This window comes from Bos grunniens, chromosome 15 (assembly GCF_055505025.1).
Source record: "Bos grunniens cultivar Pamir isolate PY7600 chromosome 15, Bosgru_T2T1.0, whole genome shotgun sequence".
In the NCBI taxonomy this organism is placed as follows: domain Eukaryota; kingdom Metazoa; phylum Chordata; class Mammalia; order Artiodactyla; family Bovidae; genus Bos; species Bos grunniens.
Window position 1 is genome coordinate 17607153 of NC_141179.1, and position 13204 is coordinate 17620356.

The window sequence follows — 13204 nt, forward strand, 5'->3', positions numbered from 1 at the left end:
AATATGTAACCTGAGAGGATTGACGTGACCTCAATTACAAACCAAACTAAAAAGCTGGCTCTTTAACTTGACCGGACTGGTCTAGTAATCGGGAAAGGAGGGTACTGCTGAGGCATCCCTGTAGGTGAGGACCCCAGGCTCAGGGAAGCAGGTGAGGGGTGAATGTCTGGATTGGAGAGATCTCACTTGGTAAAATAAGCTGAGCAAAAAACAAACTTGGCGCTCTGAACAATTCTCCGAGAAGGGAGCAAGGAATACATCTTGCCTTCTTATTCCAGGATTCTTTAGGAGCCCCATAGACAAGTCTCCTGAGGTTCACCATCTTCCAGCCTGTACTCCTTGCTTTCTGCCCAAGCAGCCAGGTCTGCAGATTTAACCCTTCCCCTCCAGACGCCCGCGCTCCCTCCCCCGCGACTGGGCATGCTCAGTGGCTTCCCGGGTTGTGCTTCCAGGGAAACCTCCGCACGCCCTACCCGGGGCTGCTCTCGGTTGCCTGCTCGCCGCCCGCCGCCTGGGGCCCATCCCAGCTTGCTCAGCTCCTAGCGACCCAAATTCCGGCCCTGCCCCCGCCCCGCCCGCGTCCGCAGCTAGTGCGGCAGCCCTGGTCCAGGCTCCGCGCTGGGACCGACCTCGTCCAGCGCCGGGCGGAGCGCGCAGCCGGAGCGCTTGGGAGAGCAGAGATGGAGACCCGACTGCCGCACGCCGGGACCTGCTGAGCTTTTGCGGCCGCCGAGTTCACGTGAGTAGCGGCGTCCTGGGGCGACCCACCGGGAGCGGAGAGGAGAGGCGCGAATGCCCTTGAAGAGGAGCGAGGTGGCGGCGAGGACGCGAGGCATCGCGCGAGCCGTGCAGCGTGTGGGGCGCAGCAGGAATGCTGCGGGTGTGGGAGGAGGGTGTTGCAATGAAAAGTGCATACTACCTCGGTGCAGGGGCTTCGTGGTCATTGAGGACCGTCATCTGTCCCCTCATCTTGCCACCCCAAATTAGCACCCGGGGGATGCAGGTAGGCAGGAGAAGCTGTTTACATCTTGGCTGGGGCGCTAATCACCTATTGACCGAACGCCGAAAGCTTTTGAGGAGGCATGGTTGGCAGAGACCAAAATAGGAGCGGAGACAAGGGCGGCCGGGCAGGGCGAGTGGCCCGTCGGGGTCTCGGGACCCCCTGCCCCACGGCCTGAGGCCACAGGGGCAGTGCAGGACTTCGGGTTGGCGGGCCGCAGAGCTGGAGGGTCATCAGCGCCCGGAACCCGGGGACCTGTCTTAGGAGCTGACGCTCGGTGCCTCCTACTACCAGGAAACCCCTCACTTACGAGAACATCTCTTTCCTAGGCAGGTAGAATTGAACAGGCGACTGGGGAGCGACGGCTGACAGAGCTATTAAAAGCAAAACAGTTAAGTGTGGTGATGAGCTGTGCGATTGTGAGTGCCTTTCGCCGCCCCCCCCCCCGCCCCTCAAGTGTGGGTGCTTCTATTCACCGTGTTTCCTCCCCACCTGTAAGTGGCGAGTCCGGTAACACACCTTATAAATATTTCAGGAACGACCTCGTAGGCTCGGTTGCTTCAGATCAAGTTTAATGAATATGTTTGTCAGCCTTTATGCTCCGCACAGGCAGGTAGAAGCCCCGTGCCTCAGTTTGCCAGATCTCATCCCTTTCCTATACCAAATAGGAAAAAGATACTGCCAGCCCCACGGTGAGCTTTAGATTGGTACCGTAAATTTGAGTCTGTCGTTCGGAGAGACCAGTCTTGGGCAGATATCCAAGCGTTGTTCTGCATCTCTGCAGTGTGCGTGTTGAGCCTGGAGCTTGACAAACCAGAGCTTCCAATATGGTGGAAAGCAGGTAATATGCTTATGTTGGAATAAACGTCTTAATTCATTATCATCTTAAGACACCAAGTAGTTACACAGAATTAGTCATTCTCTCCCTAGAAGTTGAATCTGAGATCTAGTTGAAATTTTAAGAAAGGCAAAATTTGTATTCCTCTACAACTGGGAGACATTTCTCTCTCCTGAATTCTTCCGTGGGAATAAGAAATGAAGGTCTTTTCCATAATCACTGTCAAGAATAAGGAAACAACACAGTAATGTAGAAAACTTTCAGGATTGGAAGAAGCTGTAGGGCATCTTTCCTCACACTTTGGGTTATAACTTCCACTGTAACACACACACCATTAATGCGCTACAGTGGTACTCCTTTGCTGAAGAAACCTGCTTTTTCCTCCCTTAGTGAGACTCTTAGTATGTCTCTAAACAACTTGTGAGGAATTCCTCTGTTGACCAAGATTTCAAGCCTCTAAGATTTACATTATGCTGAAAGAGACAAGTCTCTTCTCTTGTAAGACCATGCACATTGAAGCTAAACAATTCAGTGTACAGATATTTCTCATTTAGAGAAGACTTTTCTAGCAAAGCCCCACTGCAGTTACATCACAGGCTCCACCTCCGCTTCCCAGGCTACTTCTCCCCAGCCTGTTAGTGAGGACAGTATGTCTCACTGTGCTTGATGAAGAAAAGGAATCCCCGAATGAAAGACATATATTTCTCATATTGTGTTTTCAAACTTAAAATTTCAAAAAATTTTTCATTATTAATACATAAATGCAAGGACTTAATTCAGAAATAGTATTGATAATGACTCTGAATATCAGCTTTCCAAGAAATCTGGGGCAACATTACAGTATTCTCTGTGCTGAAATTATTGATAGACGGTATTAGAAGGGAATTCTATGAAATTAACAAAATAAGTAAAAATTTTCTATAAGAAACAGCATTTCCTAAAGTATGTTACTGACTTGCTCAGAAAGTAACCCAGTATCATTAACAGACATAAAATATGGCCAGTTGAGAAGTTTGCAGAGCTCAGATACAAGCCTCCAGGTGCTCTAAAGAAGCATTCTTTGAGTCCTGTGAGAATTTTTAAAGAGTCACTGGTAAAGCTGTCAGATTTGGCAAATAAAAATATAAGCTACTCATGAGTTAAATTTGAATTTCAGATAAACAATGAATAATTGTTTTTAGTACAAGTATATCCCATGCACAATTTGAGGTATACTAAAAATTGTTTTATTTGTTGTTCATCTGAAATTCAGTTTTGACTGAGCTGCCTGTATTTTATCTGGCAACTCTATAGTCACTGGAAATATTTCGGTCCTCTTTTTGGGGTCATTGTGTTTTGAAAATTGAAAGTGGAGCAGAAATCATATGCTTTTCTACAGACAATCTGGGACAAGTCCAGTTCTGGTTCAAGCTATTGAAAATAACTCATGCTTAAAAGTGAGATGCATACGCATTCGGATTCACCTTGTTGTACAGCAGAAACTAACACAACATTGTAAAGCAGTTATATTCCAATTAAAAAAAATTTTTAAATACTTTTAAAAAGTGAATCGTTCAACACATCTCTGCTTGCTAGATTTAGTGAGAGGTGCCAAAAGATACAAAGATGAGTAAGGGAAGTGGGGGTAGAGGAAGAGCTCTGTATCATAAGATATGAGACTTCCAGGGTCCACTCGAGGAGCCTGGGAAAGCCACTGAATTCTGCTTAGCGGCTCTAGTCAAAAATGATGAGCAGTTTTGACAGGTCTGACCTTGAATGAGAGAGATCTTACCCTGGGAGGTAAGGAATAAAGAAATTCATGCCTTTATACCTAATGGAGTGGAGCTAGAAGTTGACGGCCTCAGTCAGAGGACAAAGAAGCCTGCTGAGAATGAGGAAAATGAAAAGGGAATGCTAAAGGACATTACATAGTTGGTGATGGGAATGGAAAAGGGAGCTGAAAAGGGACAAGTCCAAGGATTGGTAAACGGTACTTGGGTGAATGCATCTCACTGCATTAAAAAAATAGTTTGTTTGCCTTTTGACTAATACTTAAAGGGCTTCTTTACAGTTCTGCTACCTTCCTGGTTTCCTCAGGTGAAAAAAATCATCATCAAACAAATCTGGTATATAGCATTTTAAAGTTTTGTTATTTTTATGTAAAAGATGATATTTAAATTTGATATTTGTGATGCTGATCAATATTTGGTTGCTTTTGCCCAAATTCCTGAAATAAGATAAGCAGATGTTTTGGCTTTAGCAAGTCTGTTGCTTCAAATAGGAAAAGATACTAAATTGCAATCATTTTCTGATTTAGTCCAGCTATCTTTAAGGAAGCAGATTCTGATAATGGAAAAAAAATGTAGATTTTACAGAAATAGAACTATATGAAAATGGCCATATGCTTATAGTACTAGAAAATACCTACTCAGAATATTTCAAATGTAATTAATTCCAAAAACACACCACTTATATTTATGTCTTTGAAGACCCAGTGGGTACTTTCACTATTGATCATTATAGGAATTTTCCAGGGAAGTTGAAGATCAAACCACTATGGTCCAAATAGAGAACAGAAAATCTCCTTTTTCTGAAGGTTCCTGTTTGCCAGTCTCAAGCAAATGATGGTAGAGTGCCATCCTAGATTTCATGTCTGTTAACAGATATAGTTATCTCTAGGGACCATCTTCAGAAAAGCTTCATATAATTGAATATCCATACAGTGCTGTGCTATGCTTGGTAGTTCAGTCGTGTCCAACTATTTGGGACCCCATGGACTGCAGCCTGCCAGGCTCCTCTGTCCATGGGGATTCTCCAGGCAAAAATGCTGGAGTGGGTTGCCATGCCCTCCTCCAGGGGATCTTCCCAAGCCAGGGATTGAACCCAGGTCTCCCGCATTACAAGCAGATTCTTTACCGTCTGAGCCACCGGGCCCAAGAATACTAGAGTGGATAGCCTACCCCTTCCTTCAGGGGATCTTCCTGACCCAGGAATCGAACCGGGTCTCCTGCATTGCAGGCGGATTCTTTACTAGCTGAGCTACCAGGGAAGCCCTGAGTATCCGTATGTATGGTTAAATTTCTACTTTATATTACAGTAAATAAGCATATAAAATATAAACTTTAAATTACAGTAAGTTTTTTAAATCACAAAATTACTCTATGTTAAAATGCATAGTGAAGCAGTTAATTCAGGTTTTTCCTTATCAAATGATTATTCCTTAAAAATAAAACAGAAAACACTCTGTTTCAAGTATTTATATTGTTCTTCTTTGTAGTGTCTGGCAAACATATCCTGCCTTATAATTCTGATAGTACATGAGAAAAAGAGTGATCAAAGACATCTTGAAGTTGCCAAAATCTCAAAGCAATTAGACTACAGTTTCTATTTTCAGCAGGGTTTCACTTATTAAAGTGATATGACTTATTAAAGAAAGCCTTACTTCAGTGATCTCTAAAGACAGCTTATGCGAACTGTCACCCAGAAAGAGCTTTAACTGAAATTGTGTGCTCAGTTCACATTCTAAGTCTTCAGTAAATAGTCTGAATTTAGAGACTCTGAAGACAGTTTGTTTTTGCATCCCAGGAACTTTTAGCCCTCCAGTTCATTTATGCTGACCATGAGCAAGTCTTATTTAACATCAGTTTCTGTGCTGAAAAATGAAAGATATACACATTTCAAAAGAGAATATTGTGTCAACTCCAATCATCTTTGTCTATAAAATAAACATTAACTGTGTTCTAAGGGATAAATAACTTCAATCTCAATGTAATTAGACAATTTCTATATTGTCTGTGTACAATCTGTAATGTTTTTGATGCCACCAGAATAATTCAGAATTTGCTATGTTTGATCTTTTGCTTTTTTTAAATATAAATCAGATGATTGTGGTAAATGTTTAAGGAGAGCTCATTGCTGCTGCTGCTGCTAAGTCGCTTCAGTAGTGTTCGACTCTATGCTACCACATAGACGGCAGCCCACCAGGCTCCCTCGTCCCTGGGATTCTCCGGGCAAGAACACTGGAGTGGGTTGCCATTTCCTTCTCCAATGCATGAAAGTGAAAAGTGAAAGTGAAGTTGCTCAGTCATGTCCGACTCTTAGCGACCTCATGGACTACAGCCTACCAGGCTCCTCCGTCCATGGGATTTTCCAGGCAAGAGTACTGGAGTGGGTTGCCATTGTCTTCTCCAAGGAGAGCTCATTAAGCCCCCTTAAAATCAGTTTCAAACAAGCTAATGACTACAGATTCAAAAGTCTACATAACTTTTAAATGTAGTTTCTATTTTAATTATTGGGATTGGGACTTTGTTAATTAGAACGTGTGGTATAAGGTCTTATTTCAGCTGATATAACTCTCAGTCCTTTTTCCCTTGTATAAGTAAAGCTACCATATGTTTAGAAGCTTTCATTCATGATGAAACTAATAACTTATTTATACCACGGCTGCTTTTTGGTTTAGCAAATGTCATCAATGATAACATAAACTCTGTTCCCTATTGTTTTTTTTTTTACATTACAGTTTGGCATTATAAATATTTTAAGTGTGAATCAGTCTCTGGCATGAATTAACTATACAAATATATTTCTTCCTTTTGCTTCAGAAGAAGAATCAAGATGCTGTACCCTTCAGTATTTGAAAGCCAAATTTTCTGAAGATTCTATATTCTGGTAGAACAGTTATATTTTAATTTCAAATTTTCTTTGGTCTTAGAATCCATTTAAATTAGCAAAAATCTTAAAAAAGTTGTTTTTAATTGAGAAGTTTTATCATATATTCTTTAAAATGGTAAACATTTATCAAAGCTATTTTAATTAATATATATTATGCACATCATTAATCATAACAATTGTAAATATATATTTACCCTTCATAGGACAACCTAAATACATAACTTAAAACTTTGAAAGCTTACATTAAAATATCTGGCATAGAAATTTGGTTTTCATATTCTGTCTCATGTATGATCTGTATGTAGCCCAATATGTGAACTAGTACATGAAAATCAAGACATAAAACAGAAAGATTGGATTATAGTTTTTGATGTTTTGTATCAAGTATTTCTTCTATTATTCCTTTAAATTGTAGATAACATAGAATATTTAAAATAGAGCCAGACTCATCAAATTTTTACATCTGTACCAACCTTCTGGAATACATCTGTCAACTAGACTCTTGAGTAATCTTTGTAGATGAAATGAAAAAATGAGATCTGGGATGAGATCTAATAGCTGGATTCATCAGCTGGAACCAAAGAATGTTTCTAAGTGTGAAAGCTACATAGAAGCTTGTTTCTGTTGGCTTGCTTCAGATCTCTTCCCTTGACCCTTACATTTCTACAGTTTTAGGGCTTCCCAGATGGCTCAATGGTGAAGAACTCCCCTACCAATGTAGGAGATGCTGGAAAGACGTAGGCTGGATCCCTAGGTTAGGAAGATCCTCTGGAGGAGGAATTGGCAATGCACTCCAGTATTCTTGCTGGGAAAATCCCATGGACAGAGGAGCCTGGCAGGCTACAGTCCAGAGGGTTGCCAAGAGTCAGACGCAACTGAGTAATTGAGCACATACACACAGAGATAGACTATACATATATCAGGTTTGTTGATAATGCAAAGCTCCAAGAACTAGTGAATTTGAATGACAATCAGGGTTACACTTAATATCCCTTAGCCCAGAGCAAGAGCTGAAACTAAAATTATGTGCAGAAAGAATTGGTTTCATTTAGTTTCTAAGATTAGTTGCTAAGGTCAGGGAGTAGAAGTCCTTCTTAACAATAGTTTGAGTTGTAAAAGTTAGTTCACTTGAGTATTAACCAACAGTACAGAAGAAATTAATGCTTTCTTTGGTTGCATATTAGAGTCCATAGAGTCCATTAGAGTCCAATAGAGTCCATATTAAAAAGATCAAAAACAGACACTATTAACTCACTGTACTGAAAGTGATGCATTTTGGGCCATCTATCAGGAAATGTAGTAAGGGAATGCCTGACTCTTGTGAGCCTGGGTAGGATGTTGGCTCATATGACCTTAAAAGCACCTCCTAAATCTGATTATGCATTTTACATTGAGTTCTTAGGCATTTACTATGAACCTGCCAACATCTAATTAACTTAGTAACATTTATGTAGCACATAACTATTGTACATCCTTTCCTTGATTAATAATGAATATCCTCATTCTTTTCTACTTAAAGATTATTCCTTAGATAATTAACCAATCATCACTTAAATGCTTCTACTTTGTGACCACCAGTGGGTTCACCTAGTTAAGATCAGACTTGGAATTCTTAGATAAAATAATATGTTCTTTGAATAGCCACAGAGTAGCCACAAAGGATCATGTTCAGGTTCTAAAATAAAATGGCACAAAGTAGACAAAGATGAAAGGCAGACATGTATTCACTCAGTGTATTCTAGTGTACTCTGTCTGCAGTGTGTTTTGGCTTTCAAAGGTATTTGTTTATATAGAGTGGACACCCATCTTTACTCTTGAACACTGCTGTCTGAACCCCTTTCCTGTGTTGAGGGGGCTGTCTCACATTATGAGACAGAGGCCACTTCTCACTATAGCAGCTAAAAGTGCCAGATGCTTTTTCTCCCAGGCATCCTTGCGTGAGATAAGACGTGGACTCATCAGAGACATGGACCCAGAGTCTGCCCCAGAAGCACATATTTTTTTGGCAATACTCTTGATCAGTCCTAGGGAGAGGTCAGTGGAGCCAGCTATTGATTCTGGACCTGATAATGGAAGTAAAGGTGTCTTTATTAGACTGGCTCTATGTTGTCATTTTAAACATTATTTTTGTCTACGTTTCACTGGACACGACTGAAGTGACTTAGCAGCAGCAGCAGCAGCATCAACCTCTAAACCCAGTTCTCCAGCCCTCCTGGAGATTCTGTAGATTACCTTCAAATTCATTTTCTGCTTAAATAGGCAGAGCTAGTTTCCATTCCTTGTCATAATAAGAAACCCTGACTGGTATGAGGCAAACAAGTCCATGCTTACACTGGCATCTTAGTCAGTCACTGGTGCCTACTGAGTACAAAGTACTATCAAAGGCTCAAGAGGAAACATTTATTCATTTTCTGAGTATTTCTTTAACAAGACACCTTGCTTGGCATTTGGTAGGAGAGGCAAGCAAAACTGGTATTTTCAAATTAGTGGTATGAGGACAAGTAGGAGAAGGTAGGGATGCCACTGTCAAACTTTGATAAAGGCAGATATTCTTTGAATTTCTGACTCTCAAGATTGATTTAGTGTAGGGATGAAAGGTTGGGGTGAGAAAGAATGCTTTGGGGGAAAAATATATGTGTCATCAAAGCTAAGAGTCAAATTGTTTTCTTCATCTTAACATTTATGAAATTAGAACACATTAGAAAAATTAGAAAACAAGTGTGTCATGTTTTAATTGCCACCTTTTTCTCCTCAACCCATCTAACATATTTCACCAAGTCTAAGATGTCATTGAATATATACTACTACATTTTTACCATTAAGAAAAAAGGCTCTGTAAGTAATTACTAAAAAATGATGATACGTAACAGCATAGTGGGGGCTTTAGAGTAGATTTAAAGAGAACTTAAGATAATTAGGTCAGTCATGGAAATGTTGTGAGTTAAACACCAAATTCTGTTTCGTTGTTCTAGTAGTCTCCCAAAGCTGTTGAAGAATAGTAGTAGATTTATGTTATGAACAAATTCAGGTACTAATCATTTTAACTTTATTTGACTTTAAAATGTGCCTGTATACTTACAGGGATTCTCAGTTTGTGGATGGCACATTTATTTTTGACGACTTTTCTATTTGTACAGAAGTCAACAGAATAACATAATGGATCCTAGTATTCAACAATTATCAATTCATGATAAATGCTGTTCGATTTTTAGCCCCTACTCTCTATCCACCCAATTTTATTTTGAAGCAAATCTCAGACATCATACCATACCATTTGTAATATTTCAGTGTATATCTCTAAAACACATACTCAAAATATTGTTTTTCTGCTTTCCTAGAAATAAAATTTATAGTTTGTAGCACCTTTTTAAATAAACAAATTGTGTGTTTATTTTAATTAGGTTTTAAGCTACCTTTTGGGGGAGGTTTTTAAAAAGAAAACCATCTGAAGAATACTTCAGTGTCCACTGATTTATTTGTAAGACATTTATATGATGCTAGTAGGTCATATTATAATCCTGCAGTAATATATATCTTGATTTCCCACTCTGCAACTTCGTTTTGAATATGTTCTCTAGTTGAAGATGTGTTTAAAGAATATACTGCTGTTCTTGCCATTTCCAAAGCAATCTTCAGAAATGTCACATCTATTCTGTTATTATTTTTGGCCCCAAGAGGAGGATTCCTAGTTATTATATCAAATGACTTGAACTGTGTCAACATTTGTCAGCTCAAACTCTTCCACTTTCCCATTAAATATTTTCAATACATTTTAATTTGTGTCAAATTGAACAAACAACCTACAGCGTGTGGTCTGGTGGCATACTATTCTAAAGTAACTTGGGCTTTTTGAATCTATCTACTTGATGTAAGCAACTGACTAGTTCCTTGAACCTTAGTTTCTTCTTTTTTGTTTTTTTAAAGTGTGGGTTCACAGAGTTTAAGGCCATTGGACTTCAGGAGGCTGGAAACACCACCCTATGTATGTCACCTTTAAAAAAAAAAGTTTTTGTATTTAATCAAAGTAATATATATATCATTTAAAACGTCATATAATTATACAGCATTATAATGTAAAATAGACCTGTTGCCCAGTCCTTTTCCATTCCACATGTGTTTCTCAGGTATACTCACTTTAATTATTTTAGCTTATTCTTCTGGTGTATTCCACCTTACTTTTAAATAATACGCTAATATTGTTATTTCTCAATATTTAAAAATATGATATCTACTGATTTTCTACTATAGAAGTGAAGATTTAACTTTCATACCTAACATCTTTCCCTTATATGCATTCTTTTCTCTTTCCTCACTTCTCCCATTATCTCTGTTTTCACCTAAGAGAGTTTCACATGTATCTTGCTTTGGATGGTTTTCTGAAGGGTAAATCTGAGGACTAGCGATCTGTCTGCCACTGTTCTGGGAGCTGAATGGGAGAAGAAGGCTGGATAAATCTCACATTTATCATGTAGACTTTTGTTTAACTTCCTAGTATTCAGTATAGAGCTCAGCCTCATTTCTTGTTTCTAGAAGTTCAGAACCTATTTAACTCATCCCCTTCAAAAGTTAATCTCACCTCTTCTGATGGAATGGAGAAGGGTTATGCCTCTTCTCTTTAGGTAGGGAGGAGATCTAGGCCCTAACTTGTCCTTATGAAAACTTTCAATCAAGTTGTGTTGATTCATTCTGCATTCCCATTTTTAGAGGAGTTTGGCATCCCTAACTCCTGAACATGACTGAGATTCTGTGCTCTGAATTGTATTGCCTTTGGGTTTACTTCCCTCACTGTAGGTTTAGTCAGATAGGTGAAGTAAATTTCCATTTGCTTATCTTTCAGCTTCCAGATTCTGCTGACATCTCATGTGCACTCCTGTTGCCCTTAGCCTTATGGATTTATGCTTTTTGATTTATTTACGTTAGTTGAATTCAGTTCAGTCGCTCAGTTGTGTCCGACTCCTTGAGACGCCATGGACTGCAACACACAATGCTTCCCTGTCCATCATCAACTTGGGAAGCTTACTCAAACTCATGTCCATTGAGTCAGTGATGCCATCCAACCCTCTCATCCTCTGTTGTCCCCTTCTCCTGCCTTCTGTCTTTCCCAGCATCAGGATCTTTTCCAGTGAGTCAGTTCTTCGCATCAGGTGCCCAAAGTATTGGAGTTTCAGCTTCAGCATCAGTCCTTCCAATGAATATTCAGGACTGATGTCCTTTAGGACTGACTGGTTTGACCTCCTTGCAGTCCAAGGGACTCTCAAGAGTCTTCTCCAGCACCACAGTTCAAAAACATCAATTCTTCAGTGCTCAGCTTGCTTTATAGTCCAACTCTCACATCCATACATAACCACTGGAAAAACCATAGCTTTGACTAGACGGACCTTTGTTGGCAAAGTAATGTCTCTGCTTTTTAATATGCTGTCTAGGTTGGTGTTAGTTGGATTATGTGTTGGATTACATGTGTTTTATTTGTTGTGTTTAGACGGAAGTCTATAAACATATTTAGATGACAAAAATACACAGAAGAACTATATAAAAAGATCTTAATGACCCAGATAACCACAATGGTGTGATCACTCACCTGGAGCCAGACATCCTGGAATGCGAAGTCAAGTGGGCCTTAGGAAGCATCACTACAAACAAAACTAGTAGAGGTGATGGAATTCCAGCTGAGCTATTTCAAATCCTAAAAGATGATGCTGTGAAAGTGCTGCACTCAATATGCCAGCAAATTTGGAAAAGTCAGCAGTGGCCACAGGACTGGAAAAGGTCAATTTTCATTCCAATCCCAAAGAAAGGCACTGCCAAAGAATGTTCAAACTACCACACTTCTGCTGGGTGATAGAGAAAGCAAGAGAATTCCAGAAAAACATCTACTTCTGCTTTATTGTTTACACCAAAGCCTTTAACTGTGTGGATCACAACAAACTGGAAAATTCTTCAAAAGATGGGACTACCAGATGACCTTACCTGCCTCCTGAGAAATCTGTATGCAGGTCAAGAAGCAACAGTTAGAACTCTACATGGAACAACAGACTGATTCCAGATTGGCAAAGGAGTACGTCAGGGCTATATAACACTCTGCTTATTTAACTTCTATGCAAAGTACATCATTTGAAATGCCAGGCTGGATGAAGCTCAAGCTGGAGTCAAGATTGCTGGGAGAAATATCAATAACTTCAGACATGCAGTTGACACCACCCTAGTGGCAGAAAGCAAAGAGGAACTAGAGTCTCTTGATGAAAGTGAAAGAAGAGACTGAAAAAGCTCAGAGCTTCTATATTGACTTCAGAAAAGGCAGTGTGGGCAAAGACTGTTTTACTTATTTTGAGTCTCTAGTGAATGTAATGAGTGCATAATGATATTTATTGACTAGAATTAAGAACTGAGGTCTCTTCCTACCAATTGTCTGTCTGTCCTTGGATAAATCATTTATTGAATTTGTTTGAGGCCACACAAGGTCACTTAGGAAAGGTATAGCAGAAGAATAGGAACATTGGGGAACACCTATACTTAAAGGGCAGGCAGAGGAAGAGTGTGAGATAGACAGAAAATCAGGAGAACATGGAAACATGGAAGCCAAAAGCAGACCTTTCAAGAAGTAACATCACATTAAACCATATCAAACAAAGATAAGAAAATAGAGCTTGGATTAGGCCATGCTCTGCCTTCAACCAAACATTTATATACTCACTTAGTCTATGTATAGATAAATGTTT

The 13204-nt window shown here is 39.8% G+C and overlaps 1 protein-coding gene across 9 annotated transcripts in view; it reads left to right on the plus strand.

Moving 5' to 3' along the window:
• Positions 1–428: 428 nt before the first annotated feature.
• Positions 429–13204, plus strand: part of ELMOD1 (ELMO domain containing 1) — an 86131-nt gene continuing 73355 nt past the window's right edge. For 2 of the 9 annotated variants that reach the window (XM_086339023.1, XM_086339025.1), the window contains exon 1: positions 452–739. The gene's annotated coding sequence lies outside the window, so the exon portion shown is untranslated. Of the gene's footprint in view, positions 740–1329; positions 1392–13204 lie in introns of all 9 variants that reach the window. The other 7 variants (XM_086339027.1, XM_086339026.1, XM_086339024.1 and 4 more) reach the window with 6 other exon arrangements.